Below are 18,088 nucleotides of genomic sequence, written 5' to 3'. Positions count from 1 at the left end.
CTATAACTTTGGTAGGATTATGAACATGGAATAATACAAGAATTTATGCAAGTAAATGGCTTTGAACCGTAGAAATCTCTCTGGATCGGAGCAGATTTCTACCTTAATCAAATTAGCATTTTATATCCGATAAGCCGCGCTCACGATCATATCATCCGTAAAAACTAATTCTTTCAAGTGTTCAACAAAGTTTCTTTGTAAATTTGATTGTATAAAACGTTTTAATAAAAACACCAGTTTACCATTTTGAAAATCATTTTGTCAGAACAATATCAAAATAACAACATGAAGAGTGTATTGAATAAAATAAATGTATTATTAGTGAATTGTGAATCTTCACAAGTTAACAGAGAGGAAGAAACATGGATAGCATTTTGACGAAATCTTTGAGATCCGGGTTATCAATCTTTCCCTCAAACTCCGTAGGTTTGTCAGACCCTTTTGCGCTTCAGCCGTTAGTTCTTCTCGCTGAATCTTCGGAATAGAGACCGCTAGGTCCACTACCAGAATGAGAACTTGTCTCTGAACAACCTTTGAAACTAAACTAATACTACTGTGTTTATAACTAATCTAAGAACAACTTGTGTACATCAAGTTTGTTTGTACAGAAATGTAATCTAACTTTCTAACTCTTTCTGAATCAGAATTTCTTCAACATAATAACAACTCTCTAATTTCTCTAACTTTTTCCAACCCTGATTTCTGAAATGAATCACTTATTTATAGTTGGTGAATGGTTGTAATTGAAGGGTCGTGTCCGCTGGTGAAGGGTCGCTTTTATCCAAACGAACAGACGCGTTTTTTTGGATTTCTGACATGTGAAAGCTGTGTAGAATTCTTTGCTGTCTCAACTGAGATTCTGAAAATCTCAGTCGCGACAGGGGGCACGAAGTAAGGCTGAAAATTTCGATCATTGGGTGACTGTCATTAGCGTGTCGCGATTGAGATTCTGAAAATCTCAGTCGCGACAGGGGTATTCTTCCCCGTCTCTCGGCTGCTTCTTGTCTCCTTGAGTTGGTCTTCTGATTAACACGTATTTTTGGCACGTAACTTAGGTTTTTCCCTCGTTTTTGCTCAGTTTTAGCTCCTATTTGGATTTAACCAAATAATTAAGTACCTTGCATCAAAGAAGTATACAAAGACGTAAAAGTACTCTAAATGAATATAATTAACACGATTTCACTGTAAATTTAACATATTTATATATGATATTTTAGGTATATTTTGGGCTTAACAAACTCCCACACTTAAGCTTTTGCTAGTCCCGAGCAAAATTTCACTGAATTTATTCTTTAATCAATCTCTTTATAAATAGAACATATATCCATATATTCCTCTTTAAATTAGTTAAACTGAAAGAAAAAAATTTCATGGTAAATTTATACGCAAAGTATCAAACTAGCTAGTGTAAAAGAGATATAACATTCGTCTTGTATCTCAATTTTTATATTGAAGCATTCGGGACGGTGTAAGCACGCATGTTTTCGAATCTTTCGTCTCAAGGCATTTCAAAGCACAAAATTTCCTTTCCCAAACCTAAACTATTACATATATAGATTTATTAAGGACTTAGGTTTAATATATTTACTTAGTCACGCCCGTGATAAGGGTGGTCTCGTCCGTGACTTTATATGAATTAATTTGCTTTTGTGTTCGTTTAAGAGGTACCGACCATGCCATGGGTGGACGCAATCGTTACTTAAAACTTTAAACACGTTTAATTTTTCTTTAATTTCTAACGTTCCTTTCATACCTCGACCGTGATAAGGGTGGTCCCAATCGTGGCCAAAAGTACTGTTTGTTTACTTTTTCTTTCCTTTCATACCTCGATTGTGATAAGGTTGGTCTCCATCGTGGCCAAAAGTTAAGAATACGACTACTTGATTTAATTAACATGTAAATAAAATTGGGAAAGAAAAATAGCACATTCATCCTATATTGACTTGAAATTCAACATGTATTATGGCTAAAGTTTCCTTAAAAACTTCAATTGGTTTTTTAATATAAAACGAAAATCATACCGAGCTAAAAAGCTAAAGTTTGTTAGTTCGATTTATGCCTATAAACCTAATTGAAAATTGAAAATAAGATTTATATTTATCATGAACTCATGATATAAAATAGAGATTTGAAACTAAAGAAATTTTACTTATATACATTTATTCGAGACGTTTTGATAAAAAGCGTTTCAGAGATTTGTAAAATAATTTGTAAAAATATTGCCCGTATAGAAATATCATTTCTAACAATAATGATAACCTTAAAATATATTAAATATTATTTTGAAAGTTGCATTATTTGAAACATATGAAATATATACTTAAAAAAAATTACGTTTATGAAAAATTGTCATTATTTTTGAAAAATGTTGCACTTTATATAAAAATGTTGCATTTCTGTTTTGAAAATGTTGCATTATATATTTTACTTAAACATTAATAACAACGTGCATTTATACTTAAATAAATAGCATTCATTCTCATTCGTTGCATTCATTCGTACTTAAAATTAAAATGAATATGAAATATCTCCTCCCACACTTAATTTGGACCATGTCCTCATTGGTGCAAAAAGTGATAAAACACGAAAAATAGTACGAAATCAAACCATACGAATTTGAATTAAAAATATGGTACGATATCATTCAAACATAATAATAAAGATAATTGTACCAAACATAAGTAGAAATATTGTACCAAACTTAACAAAACATAATAACAAAAATGAGTTAAAGATAGAAAGGATAAAACCTATCAAGGTGAACTCGGTGGGGAAGGCGTAGTCTCAACTCCTTGGCGTCGGAAGAAAGATAGCAACCGGCGACGAGTAGACTTGTGCTCACGTCTCAAAGTGTGATATTGGCATCCATCGTGTTTATCCTCGAACTCATTTCGGTATTGTTGGCAACGACCTCATCTAACCGCAAATGCATTTGACGGTTATTCTCGTTCATTTGTGTCAAAACACGTTGCCATCCAACTTGTTCTTCAACATTTGGTTCCTCATTTGCTTGCTCTTGGGCATTCGCATCAACATTCTCCTCCTCCTCCTCTTCGTATTCCTCATCATGTTCCTCATCATCTTCTTGGGCACCTAATCCTTGAGAACTTGAAGCTTCACCACCCAAAGTAGCAAAAATACATCTTGTACGATCCTCGTATGATATAAAAGCGGGTGGTCCCAAGTTTTTCAACAAATTGGCTCTTTGAAGTGCCGTAATATCCAAGGAAGGCAAACCAACATGAGGCATATTTTGATAATCCGCTAATTCACCCCGAGCACCCAAAACAATGCCAGTAATTAAATTACCCATTGGCACTTGCTTATTACGTGAAGCGGAAGCTCGGGCCAAATTAGTAAATATCATTCCAATACTATCAATGGTCAAATTCTTAAAAATACAATCTAACACAAACAAGTCACGGATTTGCACATTTGAACTCTCAACCCGACCAAATAAAGAGAAGGATAAAAATTTGTGAAAGAAGAAGATACAATTATCCTTAATTAATTTGCTAGATGTGTTCTTCAAATGAAAAAAATCTAGGCCGGTCAAAGATTGCCAAACCGTGTGTGCATCAAACTTCTTTGGTTTTGAATAAAAATCTTGAGTAGGAAAATCAAACCAACGGCCCATCGCCGCATACCCGACCTCAAAACGAATACCATTATTTCGAAAAGAAATAATACCTCGGTTCTTATCATAAGTTAGAGTGACTAAAAACTCCACAATATGCGATTTACTACTAGGAAAACGCATACTAGCAAATTTTGTCCAACCAAGAATGGATAAAAATTCATCAATACATTCGGTGAAAGAAAATACGTTTACCGTGTCAGTATCGATAAAAGGCATGTCGACGAACTCTATTTGGGTATGTGAAAAGTGGCAAAATTTACGTCCTTCTACCTCCGTCGCAATATCGAACGATGCTCCATATTGAACTCGTAATCTATTGATTTCAGTGGCTTTGGTTTTGTTAGCAACTCTTTTTCTCTAGGCATTTTTTGTGTGTGAAATTGGTGAAAGAGATGAAGAAATTTGAAAGAGATAAATGGTAGAGTAAAGATAATGGTGGTGATTTAGGGAAGAAGAAGATGAATAGGGTAAAGATATATTGGGAATGTGAGTGAATCTTGGTTTTGGGAAGAGTAAAAGTTGATTGATTGGTGTAAATAGAGGTGATTTATATAGGTGTAAGTTATAGGTATTGATTAGGATAGATTAATAGGTATGTAATTAGAGTAGGAAAAGGAATAAATGCAAAAATCTCCCCAAATCCCGTCATACCAGTCTTGTGTTACGACTGATCTCAGTCGCGACAGCAAGGATTCCACGGGATTAAATCTTCCGAAAATTTGCTCCTTCGCTGTCTCAACCGAGATTTCAGAATCTCAACTGAGATTCCGGAATTTCTAGCTAAAAACTGGATATTTTTAACAATATCAACATGATTAATTCAACTTCTCTTGTAATTAAGTAACATTAATGCTAAGTTTAATTCCTGAAAACAAAACTGAAATATTAAATTGAAGGAAAACCTAAGGTTTTGCCTTAATTAAAAGAAATTAATGAAAGAATTAATGCACTTTATTAATCATAATGAAGATAAATACATTAAATACCTTATTACATATATACATAAAAACATCTATGCAGAGAGAAAAAAAACAGCAATCATATGTACATTATTTACAAACAAACAATATAAATTTAAATAGTATCCCTATGAATTGGAATACGATGTGCATTGGCCCTGTCAATCTTTGCTTTAATGAAGATTTGCCTTTCTCCAGGAGAAAGAAATTTTGGACCAGAACGAAACTCTCTCTTTACAAGTCCCTCATTTTCTAGAAACTCGTAATTAAGAATAGGAAATGGTTCCTTATCAGTCCAAGGAACATAAACTGATCCCTTGGTTCCTAGAATTATTCCACATATAATATTCCCAAACCCTATTGTCCGATTCTTCGAACGGGAAGCGGCAACTAATCCCTCCATCAAAATCTTTGAGGAATTAACTGTGTTACCTTGGAAAATATCACCTAGCACATACAAATCTGTATCCTGGACGACACTGCTTCTGACTCGACCAAACAGGCTATGACAGAGAAATTTGTGAAGAAACAGCATGGAGTTAGAATTTATTGATTTGTTGTAGGCAAGACGTGGATTGAATCTCCAAAATCCCGTCAACATTCTCCAGATATCTGTAGAAGTCATATCTCTGCCAGGATGGTGCAGAGTGGTGTCCCGTGGCGGAAAACCAAACTAAGAATGAAGTTCAGGATATCCAAAAGTGAATATCTTACCCTCACATCAAAAACTGAGACGAACACGCCTCTTATTGACGAAACGAACAGTAGCCAGAAACTCTAGAACCCAATTTCCAATAATAGGAAACTTCATGGATGCAAACTTGGTCCATCCCAAGTTTGTCAGATAGCGATTCATGTCATCGCTTATCCCGAGTTCTTCGTTCAGGAACTCGTCCAGATACAGCATGCCACAAAATTGTGCATATCTAAACTGCAAATATCGTTTCCCCTCATCATGATTGTAGATTGGAAACCATGCTCCATAGCGTGAAGAGATATCAACACGCTTGCCACGAGCAGAAGTGTTCTTCCTAGCATTTTTCAGAGATTTTGTCATGTTTGTGAATAAGATTGTGTCTGTAGGCTTTAGAAATGAAGAAAGAAATTCAGAATTCTGAAATTGATGAAATGTAATGAAGGAATTCTGAATCTACAGGAATATATAGGTTACAGAAGTGAAAAGTTGTGTCTATTGGGAATGAAAAGGTGTAAAACTGATACCTTTTGAAAAAACTGACTGAATATCTCAACTGAGATTTCTGTAATCTCTTACAGTTATTTCAAAATGTTAAAATACTGAAAATCTCAACTGAGATTTCCGAAATCTCAACTGAGAATTCCTAATTCTGAAACATGGAGAATCTCAACTGAGATTTCTAGAATCTCCACAGAGATTTCTAAATATATATTTTACTCAAAAACACTTAACACTTTATGAAAATTTTCAAAACATGACTAGATTAGAATTTAATTTTACAAAACCTTATTTGTACACAAATTCAAAAATAAAAATAAATAAAAATAAAAAGAAAAATAAATTAACCTAAAAATTAAAATAAAAATAGATTAAATTAAAAAGAAAGAAAAATAAAAATTATGAACAAATAATTAGAAAAACTAAAAATTAAAAATATGAAAACTAAATAAATTAATTTTCATAGAATTCGTCCACGAATTCAATTGCTTGAATTGGAGCTCATTCGTAATAAATTTTGCATCGATTACCGTTGACCTTAAATCAATCGCCTTTGGAATTTTCTAGCTCTAAAGCTCCATAATCAAATGTTTTAACAACCACAAACGGTCCATTCCATCTAGACTTGAGCTTACCTGGAAATAATTTTAATCTGGAATTAAAAAGTAAAACTTTATCTCCAACATTAAAGCTTTTAACTCTAATTCTGGCATCATGCCATTTTTTAACTTTTTCCTTATAAACCCTTGCATTTTCGTAGGAAAAATAGCATAATTCATCCAACTCGTTTAAGTCGAACAAACGTTTTTTTCCTGCGCTTTGCAAATCATAATTAAGGATTTTTATAGCCCAATATGCTTTATGTTCTAACTCTACTGGAAAATGACAAGCTTTACCATAGACTAGTCTATAAGGTGTCATTCCTATAGGTGCTTTAAATGCAGTACGGTATGCCCATAACGCGTCGTTAAGTTTATGTGCCCAGTCTCTTCTAGAAGACGAAACTGTTTTCTCAAGTATCCATTTGAGTTCTCTATTTGATATTTCCGCTTGACCATTCGTTTGAGGATGGTATGGCATAGATACACGGTGGTGTACTCCGTATTTTCTCATAAGCGACTCAAAGCTTCTATTTATGAAATGAGTACCTCCATCGCTTACCATAACTCTAGGGACTCCAAATCGACAAAATATTTCATTTAAAAACTTAACAACTACCTTAGAATCATTTGTCGGGGTTGCAATTGCTTCAACCCACTTTGAAACATAATCTACGGCTACTAATATATAGTTTTTGCCAAAAGAAGGAGGAAAAGGACCCATGAAATCGATTCCCCACACGTCGAAGATTTCAACTTCCAACATGTTTGTGAGAGGCATCTCATCTTTCCTTCTTAAATTCCTGGTTCTTTAAAATTTATCACAACGGATAATAAATGAACGGACGTCTTTAAACAGGGTAGGCCAAAAGAATCCACATTCTAATATTCTAGCTACTGTTTTGCTTACGCTGTTATGACCTCCATAAGCGCTTGCATGACATTCAAACATTATAGAGTCATATTCAAACTCACTAACACATCTCCTAAACATTCCATCGCCGCATGTTTTGAACAAAAATGGATCTTCCCAAAAATATCTCTTAACTTTCGAAAAGAATTTCTTCTGTTGCTGAGAATTTAATCCATCTAGTACAACATGAGCAGCTAAGTAATTGGCTATATCCGCATACCATGGTGCTATGACACTTTTTACTTGCATGAGATATTCATCGGGGAAATCATCTCGAATGCCTAATGTTTCACCGATGGGACCGTTTTCATCTTCAAGTCTTGATAGATGATCGGCGACAAGGTTTTCAATTCCCTTTTTATCTTTAATCTCTATGTCAAATTCTTGTAATAACAGGACCTATCTAATAAGACGCGGTTTTGCATCTTTCTTAGCAAATAAATATCTTAAAACTGCATGATCGGTATAAATGATGACTTTAGATCCTAACAGGTATGATCTAAACTTATCACATGCAAACACTACCGCTAACATTTCTTTTTCAGTTGTGATGTAATTTAACTATGCACCGGACAATGTGTGACTCGCATAATATATAACATGAAGTTTCTTATCCTTCCTTTGACCTAATACACATCCTACAGCTAAGTCACTTGCATCGCACATAAGTTCAAAAGGTAAATTCCAATCGGGTTTCGATATTATAGGTGTACTGACTAAAGCTGTTTTCAATGTATTGAAAGCTTGTAAACAATCCTCATTAAAATCAAAAGTTGAATATTTCATAAGCAAATTAGTAAGTGGTTTGGAAATTACAGAGAAGTTCTTTATAAATCTCCTGTAAAAACCTGCATGACCTAAAAATGACCTTACTCCCTTAACAGTAGTTGGTGGGGGTAATTTTTCTATAACTGAAGTCTTTGCTCGATCCACTTCTAAAACTTTTTCAGATATCTTATGACCTAAAACAATTCCTTCGTCTACCATGAAATGACATTTTTCCCAATTTAATAGTAAATTCGTTTCTTCACATCTAGACAATACTTTATCTAAGTTCTGTAAACATGCATCGAAAGAATCTCCATCAACTGAAAAATCATCCATGAAAACTTCTATGATATCTTCAATGAAATCATTAAATATTGCTGTCATACAACGTTGAAATGTTGCTGGTGCATTACATAGACCAAAGGGCATTCTCCTATATGCAAATGTTCCATAAGGACATGTGAAGGTTGTTTTGTCTTGGTCATCCGGGTAAATGTAAATTTGAAAGAATCCGGAATAACCGTCTAGGAAACAATAAAATGCATGATCGACTATCCTTTTGATCATTTGATCAATGAAAGGTAGGGGAAAATGATCTTTCCTATTTGCTTTGTTTAGGTTCCTATAGTCTATACAAACCCTCCAACCGGTGGTGGTTCGCGTATGTATTAATTCACCTTCGTCATTCCTTACAACAGTTATGCCTCCCTTTTTAGGTACACAATGGATTGGACTAACCCATTCACTATGCGAGATCGGATAAATGATTCCATTGTCTAAAAGTTTAGTTATCTCATTTTTTACTACTTCTTTCATGTTCGGATTTAAGCGTCTTTACCTATCCGCTTTAGGTGGCTTATCTTCTTCAAGTGAATTCTGTGCATTACGATACTAGGATTAATTCCTTTTAAGTCTGAAATTTGCCAACCCATACTTCCTATCCTATTTCTAACAACTTCTTTCAATTTTTTTTCTTGATCATTTGTTAATTTGTTAGAGATAATTATACGTAGAGAATCGCATTCGCCTAAGAAAGCGTACCTCAAATGACTGGGTAATTCTTTAAGTTCTAATTTAGGGGGTATTACAATCGAAGGCGGAACTGGTCCATCTTCTCGAATCAAAGGCTCTGGGTCCTTATCTTCTAATTCTTCACCCATTATAGGTTCTATTATTTCGTCATTTTGAATAACGTCATTGACACATTCTTCAACTAAGTCAAGTTTCATACAAGCGAATTCCTCCATAGGATATTTCATCGCTTTGTTCATATTAAACTCGATCTTATCTTCTCCTATCTTTAAAACTACTTTCCCTTCCGACACATCAACTAGAGCACGTCTTGTGTGTTGGTCCCTAGTAATTAGTTCCAAGGGGGGGGGGATAGGAACTAATTTAACTTTTTTTGCTTTTAATTATTATACTGACTTAATGTTATTTTAAGAGTTTGTTAACTCAGCGTGTTGGTCAGCACGACCGATTGATTAGTCAGACAGTTTTAGTTCTATACTGACTAAGATTGCTTGACTTGAGAGTTGGGAATTGACTCTTGAGAGGTCAGCTTCCAACTCAGCACTCAGATTTACTCAGTTTCAGTTTTAACAATTTATATGCTGAGTAAATACCACAAGCAACACATGCACATATATGTATATATTGAGAGAAAGAGTTTAGAAGTTACTCAGCACGACTTATCCTGGTTCGGCCTCTCTGCCTACGTCCAGTCCCCAGTTCCTCCTGGGATTTTCAATCCAATACTGAGCTCTTTCAAGGTAGAGCACAAACCTTTTACAAGGCAGTGAGTATGCAAGAGTACGTCCTCTATTCGTCTACTCAGCTCCTACTAAGTACTACAACCCAGCACTTAGATTTTTCTACCACTGAATGCTTACAACCAAGCACTCAGCATACACTCTCAATATTACAATTGATAAACTTGTTCTTTCTCCACAGAAGAACACTTTAGATGATTACACAACAATCAATCTAGCATTTACACAAAGAATAGAAGATTTGGTGTAAGATCTTTGTATTTGAGTGCTTTGAGGATTTCTCTCTTGGATTTTTCTTCTTTTTAATTCGGCAATGATCCAAGGTTCTTGATTGTCCTTTTATAGATGGAAATCTGCAGATGGATCATTTGAATTGTTTTAGCCGTTAACACCAAAACAGCTCTTTTAGGGAACATCTTCTGATCAGCTTCAGACTGTACAGGCCATTCCCTTCCTCTGTTTTCTTCAGGTGTCAGCCTTGTCTTCTTCCTACAGACTTGTCTTTTTATGGCAGTTGTCTTTTACCAATAATCCATTGTCCCATGTTTCTTGGAATTAGTCTTCTGTGTATTTTCGAGGCTTCAATTATTGGTACAGAAGATTGGCAGACTTTGTCCTTTAGTGAATGGATCCTTCATGCTATCCTGACTGTCACTCAGCTTCATTCTATCTTCGAATGTTCAACTTCCATGTTGAGTTCCTTCTTAGTCAGCTCCGTTCTGTTTATACAATTCTTAAGGAGTCTTCTAATTTAGTCAGCTTCGTTCTGGCATCTTGGAAGGAGACTTCTGATATTGAGTTATACTCCACTCAGCTTTTATTCTTTCATGCTGAGTTCCGTTCCACTCAGCTTGGCTTATGCTGACTTTTGTCCTGTCTAACTTTATATATATATTTTTGCACTCAATATTGAACAAACACATTAGTACAATTAAATCAAAGCATTTAAATTTAATTGCCTCTTAATCATGGATGATTTTGTCAAATCAAAATCTTGTGGAAAGGTGTTTCAACAAACTCCCCCATTTTGATGTTGGCAAAATACATGATTATGGAACTCAGTTATAAGTTACCCCATGGTTGATTTATTTTTGAAATAACTCCCCCGTAAGGGTTGCACATATTGTCTTAACTTAATTCTAAACCTTCCAAGATTTAATTGAATTAACCTTAAGACATTTGTGTATACTGACTTAGTTTAATGTTAGATTTTTCAAGATCTGAGCTAATTGGATTTAAGTCAGTTTTCAAAAATATTAGAAGTATGTTGTTACTCAGTTTATTACATAAGTATTTTAGTGTTAATGTATACTGAGTATGTTTTACTTCTTAATTTGTTTGTTCAATTTTATCAGCCAGGTTGAGAAAATGGTACTTGTCATAGATTAAGCAAAAACATAGGAGGAAAGATTCTATGCTAAGTTCTAAACATTGACTAAGCTATATCTAGTTCTTCTTATTTTCCTTCATATTGACCTGAGCTTGATGGTCAGCTCGATATACTCCTTTGCCTTTATCTTTACTTCCTAAGGCAATACCTGTAAGCTGAGTTCCTTCTTGGCTCTGAGTTCCTTCTTGGATTTTCTCCCCCGTTTTGCCATCATCGGGTATATAAAGGAAGGTATCATTGCGAGCAGCAGTGGAGAGGACATTTGAGTAACGCTGGAGCTTCTTTGTGCTTTCACGCAAGCCATCAATTATAGGTACACTATCATCTTGGACATGGCGAGGAATCCGGAGAGAGATGCTAATCATGCTGAGTAGGCATTCATGTGATTTGCTAAGCTAGGTGAGCGAGCTGGTGATCTGATCAAAAGATTGGTGGTACATCTTCAGCATGGCAGAGTCATAAAACATGCGCTGAGCATTGTTGATGCGCATTGCCTTCATAATTGCTTGGGAAAAGCTCAAGAGTTGACTATTGGAGACTGGGTCAACATCCATCTGAGCCTTGTTGACGTTAAGTAGACTTACCGCTTCACTCAGTTGGTCAATGGTGCACTGAGAGGTAGAAGATACTAATTCACGTGTACTGGTCAGTTCAGCAGTTAGCTTGGCAAAGCAGTCTTGTAACTCAGCAGAGGTAGCATACTCATGATTGCCAGTTGCGCTTGATTGGGTCAGTTCTGCAGTTAACTTAGCAAAATAGCCTTGAAGCTCAGTGGAAGTTGCATACCCTGGATTAACTTCCGATAGTTGTTGGATTTTGCCTTCAAGCGAGTTCAGATGGTTCACCATTGTGAGTACCAATTCAGTCAGCTTTGCTATTTGGTCTTGCCTGGGTTGCTGAGTTTGAACGGTGGTTATAACTCTTACAAGATCCTTGAGTCCTCTTAGTTCATTGAGAAGCTGAGTGATACCAGACAGTTGGGAGGACTCAGCATGAAAAGATCTAGTAGCATCAGCTTGAGGAGGGTTCAAATCTTGAAGCAAGGACTGAGCAGAGGCAATAATTCGTCGTCCTGACTCAGTAACATTCAAGTATGTGAATTGAGCAGCATTTGTCTCAGAGGCTGGAATTGAGCTTGATGGTGGTGGAGTTGGCTGTTTGCCAGATTGATCATCTTGATTGGTGACAGGACTTTGATGCAGATTGGCTTCAGGAGCTAATTTATCAACATGCTGTGTTGGAGGTGGAGTTTGGTTAGTCATGTTGACCTGCTCAACTTGAGTGGGTGAAGTTGAATCAGGATTTGTTCCATCTTGAGCAGTTGGATTTGGATTTTCAAAGGTTTTGGCTTGTTCCTCATCCTGAGTAACAGAGGCTTGTTTTTCTTTTGAAGGAGACTCAGTATCGTTTGCAAAGTACGTGAACTGTAGCTCAGATAGGTCAGTAAATGGTTCTTGAAGAGGAGAGTCTGCAAGGAGGTCAAGAGCTGGATTCTTATGGGCTTTCTTCTTGAGCCGCTTGAACCTTGTTTCTTTAAGAGGAGATGGGTCAGCATGAATAACCTCCTCATCAGTATCAACTGTCTCTTCTTCCACAGTTGGATTCTCATGTTGTGATCCTCCACAGCAACATTTTCTTCTTCCTCAATTCTCCGCTCAGCATCATCCTGATGTTGCTCAACATCAGTTGGTTGTTCCTGCTCGGTATTGACTTCTTGCTCAGCATCCTTGACCGGCTCAGCATGAGTTTGGTCTAGGTCAATTCCATGACCTTTTGGAGGTACAACCCAATCCAAGGGATCAGCTTCAACTGTCTTTAAGGTATGAACCTTCTTCCTTTTCATCAAAGGGGATTCCGGAGTTTCCTCTTCTTCATCCTCAGGCTCTTCTGGCCTCTTTCTTTTCTCTGCCGACACAGCTTTCTCCTTAGCCTGGTCAGCTTTAGCTTTCTTTTCCTGAGACACTAGTCTTACTTTCTTTGGGACAGAATTGATGTCTTTTGAGCATGTTTCAATGGCCTTTCTCTTCTTCTTCTTCTTCTCAGGCTCAGCTGACTTAGGTTCTTCAACCTGTTCAGTATCAACATATTCTTCCTCTTCATCTTCAACCTCTTTAAATCCTTTTAACGGCTGATTGTATAGTAACCCAACCAGCAAGGCGGCTGTAATCTCATTCCCCCAGCTTTCAGTCTCATTGATTGTCTCAATCTTTTGGTCCTCAATGATCTTAGTGATCAGAGAACCCAGCCTGAGCTTCTTTCCACTGCGTTGAAGAGCCCCAACCAGAAAGACGGGCATGTTAAGTGGAGTGTAGGTCAACATGTGCCATATGAAGCACTGTTCAAAATTGGAGGTAGAGGAAGCTGAGCTTAACTTGGGGAAGATAAAGTTTGTCAGCACGTAGTGAGCCATCTTCTGTTCTTGCCCCATACAGGTGCTGGGTATTTCACCTTTATGATTCTTGGGTTTGTAGAACCCCTTGATCTGGTCAAGCTTTTCCTTTGGTACCTTTTCTTTTGTTGTCCTAAAATCCATTCCTTCGTCTGGTAAGTTTAGCAGAGTAGCTAGATAGGCAGGGGTTATGGTGATTTTCTGACCTTTGACCGTGGTCTCCAAATAGTCAACATCTTCTTCATCAACAAACATGTTGGAATAGAACTCTCTGACCAGCCTAGGGTATGTTTTTCCAGTGAGTGAGAAGAGACCGGTCCATTTGTTCTTCTCGATCCAGTCACAGAACGGTTTCTCAGAAGTGATGAATCCTAGAGAGAACCATCTGCATTTTAGAACCTCCAAGTTGTTGACCTTCTTATGGACCTTGATCATGTTCCTTTCTACTAGCTTTGATGAACCGGGGGGGTCAGCTTAAGTGGGTTTGCCAGAGGTTTGGCCAAGCTAAGTGGTGAAGTTAGGGATTTCGTTTTTGCCGGAAGCCATTGTTACAGATGAAGGTTTTAAGGTTTAGGGAGAGAGAAGGATTCGATTTCAGAAGATTTTAAGCGTAAAGAGTAATGAGTGGGGATCCTTCCACTACTTATAGAGTCTTGAATCATTCCTATTTAATGAACTAGCTGTTTTCTTCTTGGGATTTTAATCGACAAGGATTCTGCCATTTATGACAGGTTCGGCGCATGGGTATTCATTATTACTTGCGTTTTTCTAGGTATGATTTGTTACACGTGTCATTGTTCATTGGTACAAGTGGGATTTTACTCAGTTTGCCAGAATATGAATCGTTTATGATACTGAGTATTTAATTCTACGTAGATGGATTTTCTATCTCTTAGTAACTCAACATACGTTAATCACTCAGCATGTACATCTACTCAGCATAAGGTGATTACTCAATATGTTTATCTACTCAGCACAGAATATTTACTCAACATTTGTATCTACTCAGCATAGACTATTAAGCTCAATGTGCAGTAGTTACTAGATTGATATCAGTCAGCATGACAATCACTCAACATTTATTCAAATATTTAGAATTATTGAAGAGGATTAGACATACCGATAGCTTCCCTTAGTGTGTTAAATTGCTCACGAGCCAAAGGCTTGGTGAAAATATCTGCAAGCTATTCATTTGTTGGCACATAGGTCAGCTTGATCTCACCCTTTAGTACGTGATCTCTGATGAAGTGATGCCTTATGCTGACATGCTTCATCCTGCTGTGTTGGATAGGATTCTTGGATAGATCAATGACACTCTTGTTGTCATATTTGATCTCTATTGTCTCAGTTCTTACTCCATAATCCTCAAGCTGTTGCTTTATCCATAGGACTTGAGCTACACAGCTTCCAGCAGCAACGTACTCAGCTTCAGTTGTAGACAGAGCAAATGATGACTGCTTCTTGCTGAACCAGGATACTAGACAGCTTCCAAGGAAATGACATCCTCCTGAAGTACTCTTACGTTCTAGCTTATCCCGTCCATAGTCAGCATCAGTGTATCCTATGAGTGTGAAGTCATTTGAAGTTGGATACCACAAACCTGCATCAACTGAGCTCTGCAAATATCTAAAAATTCTTTTTACAGCAATTAAGTGAGATTCCCTTGGGTCAGCTTGATATCTTGCACAATAACATACTGAGTACTGTATATCAGGTCTACTAGCAGTGAGATAAAGTAAGGAGCCTATCATACCTCGATAAAGTTTACTATCTATTGACTTACTTTTCTCATCTTTGCATAGGACAGTATCAATACCCATAGGGGTTGATATGGGCTTACAATCTTCCATATCGAATTTCTTTAACATCTCCTTGGTGTACTTGGACTGACTAATGAAGATGTCGTTCTTACCTTGCTTGATCTGAAGTCCAAGGAAGAAGCTGAGTTCTCCCATCATAGACATTTCGAACTCAGTCTGCATCTGTTTGCTAAAATCTTGACACAAAGATTTGTCAGTAGCACCAAATATTATGTCATCTACATAGATTTGTGCAAGTAGGGTATGTTTACCCTTTTTCTTAATGAACAAGGTTGTGTCAGCTTTTCCTCTGACATAATTCCTGGTCAGCAGGAAGTTGGTCAACCTTTCATACCAAGCTCTTGGAGCTTGCTTCAGGCCATATAAGGCCTTCTTGAGTTTATAAACGTGGTTTGGAAATTTTGGATCTTCAAAACCCGGAGGTTGATTAACATATACCTATTCGTTTATAAAGCCATTAAGAAATGCACTTTTAACATCCATTTGATACAATTTAAAGTTCATGAAACTAGCATATGCACACAATATACGTATAGCTTCTAACCTAGCAACTTATGCAAAAGTTTCACCATAATCAATGCCCTCTTGCTGACTATAGCCTTGGGCTACAAGTCGGGCTTTGTTCCTAACTACATTTCCATGGTCATCTAGTTTGTTTCTAAAAACCCACTTAGTTCCTATGGATTTTTGATTCCTAGGTTTAGGTACTAAATCCCATACCTCATTTCTCGTGAATTGGTCAAGCTCTTCTTGCATAGCATTGATCCAATACTCATCATGCTCAGCATCAGCAAAGTTCTTTGGTTCATGAACTGATACGAAAGCAACGTTGCTAAGGAATTTCCTAAGCTGGTCTCTAGTCATTACTTTGTTGTTGGCATCATCAAGGATGGACTTTTCTGAATGTCCTCTTGGAATTTTTATCTCCTTGGGTAATGTTGAGCTGTTTGGAACAGGTGTTTCTACAATCTCTGCAGGGACAGATTGATCAGCAAAGGTAATTTCAGTTTCGATTTTACCTTTGGTCAGCTCTTGTGCTGATGGCTCAGCACCTCCAATTAGGTCAGTATGAGCTGAGTTCGGCTCATCCTCCATGGGTTGAGTTGTCTTACCTGCAGGGTCAGTTTCATCGAAATCTACATGGACTGACTCTTCTACAACTTGAGTTCTTTTATTATAAATTCTATATGCTTTGCTGTTTGTTGAGTACCCTAAAAAGATTGCTTCGTCAGCTTTGGCATCAAATTTTGCCAGATTGTCTTTTGTATTGAGTATGAAACATTTACATCCAAAGGCACGAAAGTAGCCAATGTTGGGCTTTCGTCCTTTCCAAAGTTCATAGGGAGTTTTCTTTAATATGGGTCTAACTAAAGCCCTATTCAATATATAACATGCTGTGTTGACAGCTTCTCCCCAAAAATACTTTGGAAGCCTATTTTCACTCAGCATTGTCCTGGCAATTTCTACTATTGTCCTATTTTTCCTTTCAACAACTCCATTCTGTTGAGGAGTTCTTGGGGCAGAGAAATTGTGGTCAATACCATTGGTTTCACAGAATTCATCAAACATTTGGTTTTTGAATTCTCCACCATTATCACTTCTAATGTGAGCTACTCTTAGGTCTTTGTCATTTTCAAGCTTTTTGACTAATGTAGTAAACATCTCAAATGTTTCATCTTTGCTACTCAGCAAGATGATCCAAGTATACCTAGAGAAATCATCTACAATCTAAGGAAAATTTCTTACCTCCCATGCTGAGTGGCTGGATAGGTCCGAAAAGATCCAAATGTAGCAATTCCAATGGTCTTTTGGTTGAGACAACATTTTTGCTATGAAAAGACTTTTTGGTTTGTTTACCTTGCTGACAAGCATTACAAAGTTGATCTTTTTCATACTTTAATTTGGGTAATCCCTCAACTAATTGCTTTCTAGCTAGTTTGGCAAGGAGGTCCATGCTGACATGCCCAAGTCTCCTATGCCATAGCCAGGAGTTGTCCTCTTTAGATACTAAGCATATATTATTTGAAAATTGTTTTTTCTAAACTCAACATATAAACATTTTCTACACGAGGGGCTGTTAAAATCAAATCGTTTGTTTTTCCCTCGAGTATTTGACATTGAGTATCATCAAATATAACCTTTCTTCCACTCTTCCAAAGTTGAGCTACACTTAGAAGATTATATTTGAGACCCTTAACTAAGGAGACTGACTCAATTCTGGGGTTACCTCCGATAGTTCCTGAGCCAACTATCTTACCCTTCTTGTTGTCTCCAAAGCTTACACTACCTCCTAGTTTAAGCTCTAGTGTGATGAACTGAGTTTCATCACCTGTCATGTGTCTTGAGCATGCGCTGTCTATGTACCAAAGTTTTGACTTCTCCACGCATGTCAAGCTGACGTGCATTTTAAACTATTCATCTTTAGGTACCCAATTCCTTTTGGGTCCTTTCTTGTTAGTATAAACAGATGCAGAGTCATATTTTAGTTTGTGACGGCATACTTTTGTAGTATGACCACTTTTACCACAAAAGCCACACTGAGTTACCCTTTGAGGGTGATGTTGAGTGTGGTCAGCATTGTTGTGCTGAGCATGCTAGCATACCTTGGTACTATGACCTTTCTTACCACAGAAGTCACATTGG

Source organism: Euphorbia lathyris, chromosome 2, assembly GCF_963576675.1.
Source record: "Euphorbia lathyris chromosome 2, ddEupLath1.1, whole genome shotgun sequence".
In the NCBI taxonomy this organism is placed as follows: domain Eukaryota; kingdom Viridiplantae; phylum Streptophyta; class Magnoliopsida; order Malpighiales; family Euphorbiaceae; genus Euphorbia; species Euphorbia lathyris.
Note: the sequence above shows the minus strand (reverse complement) of the source record.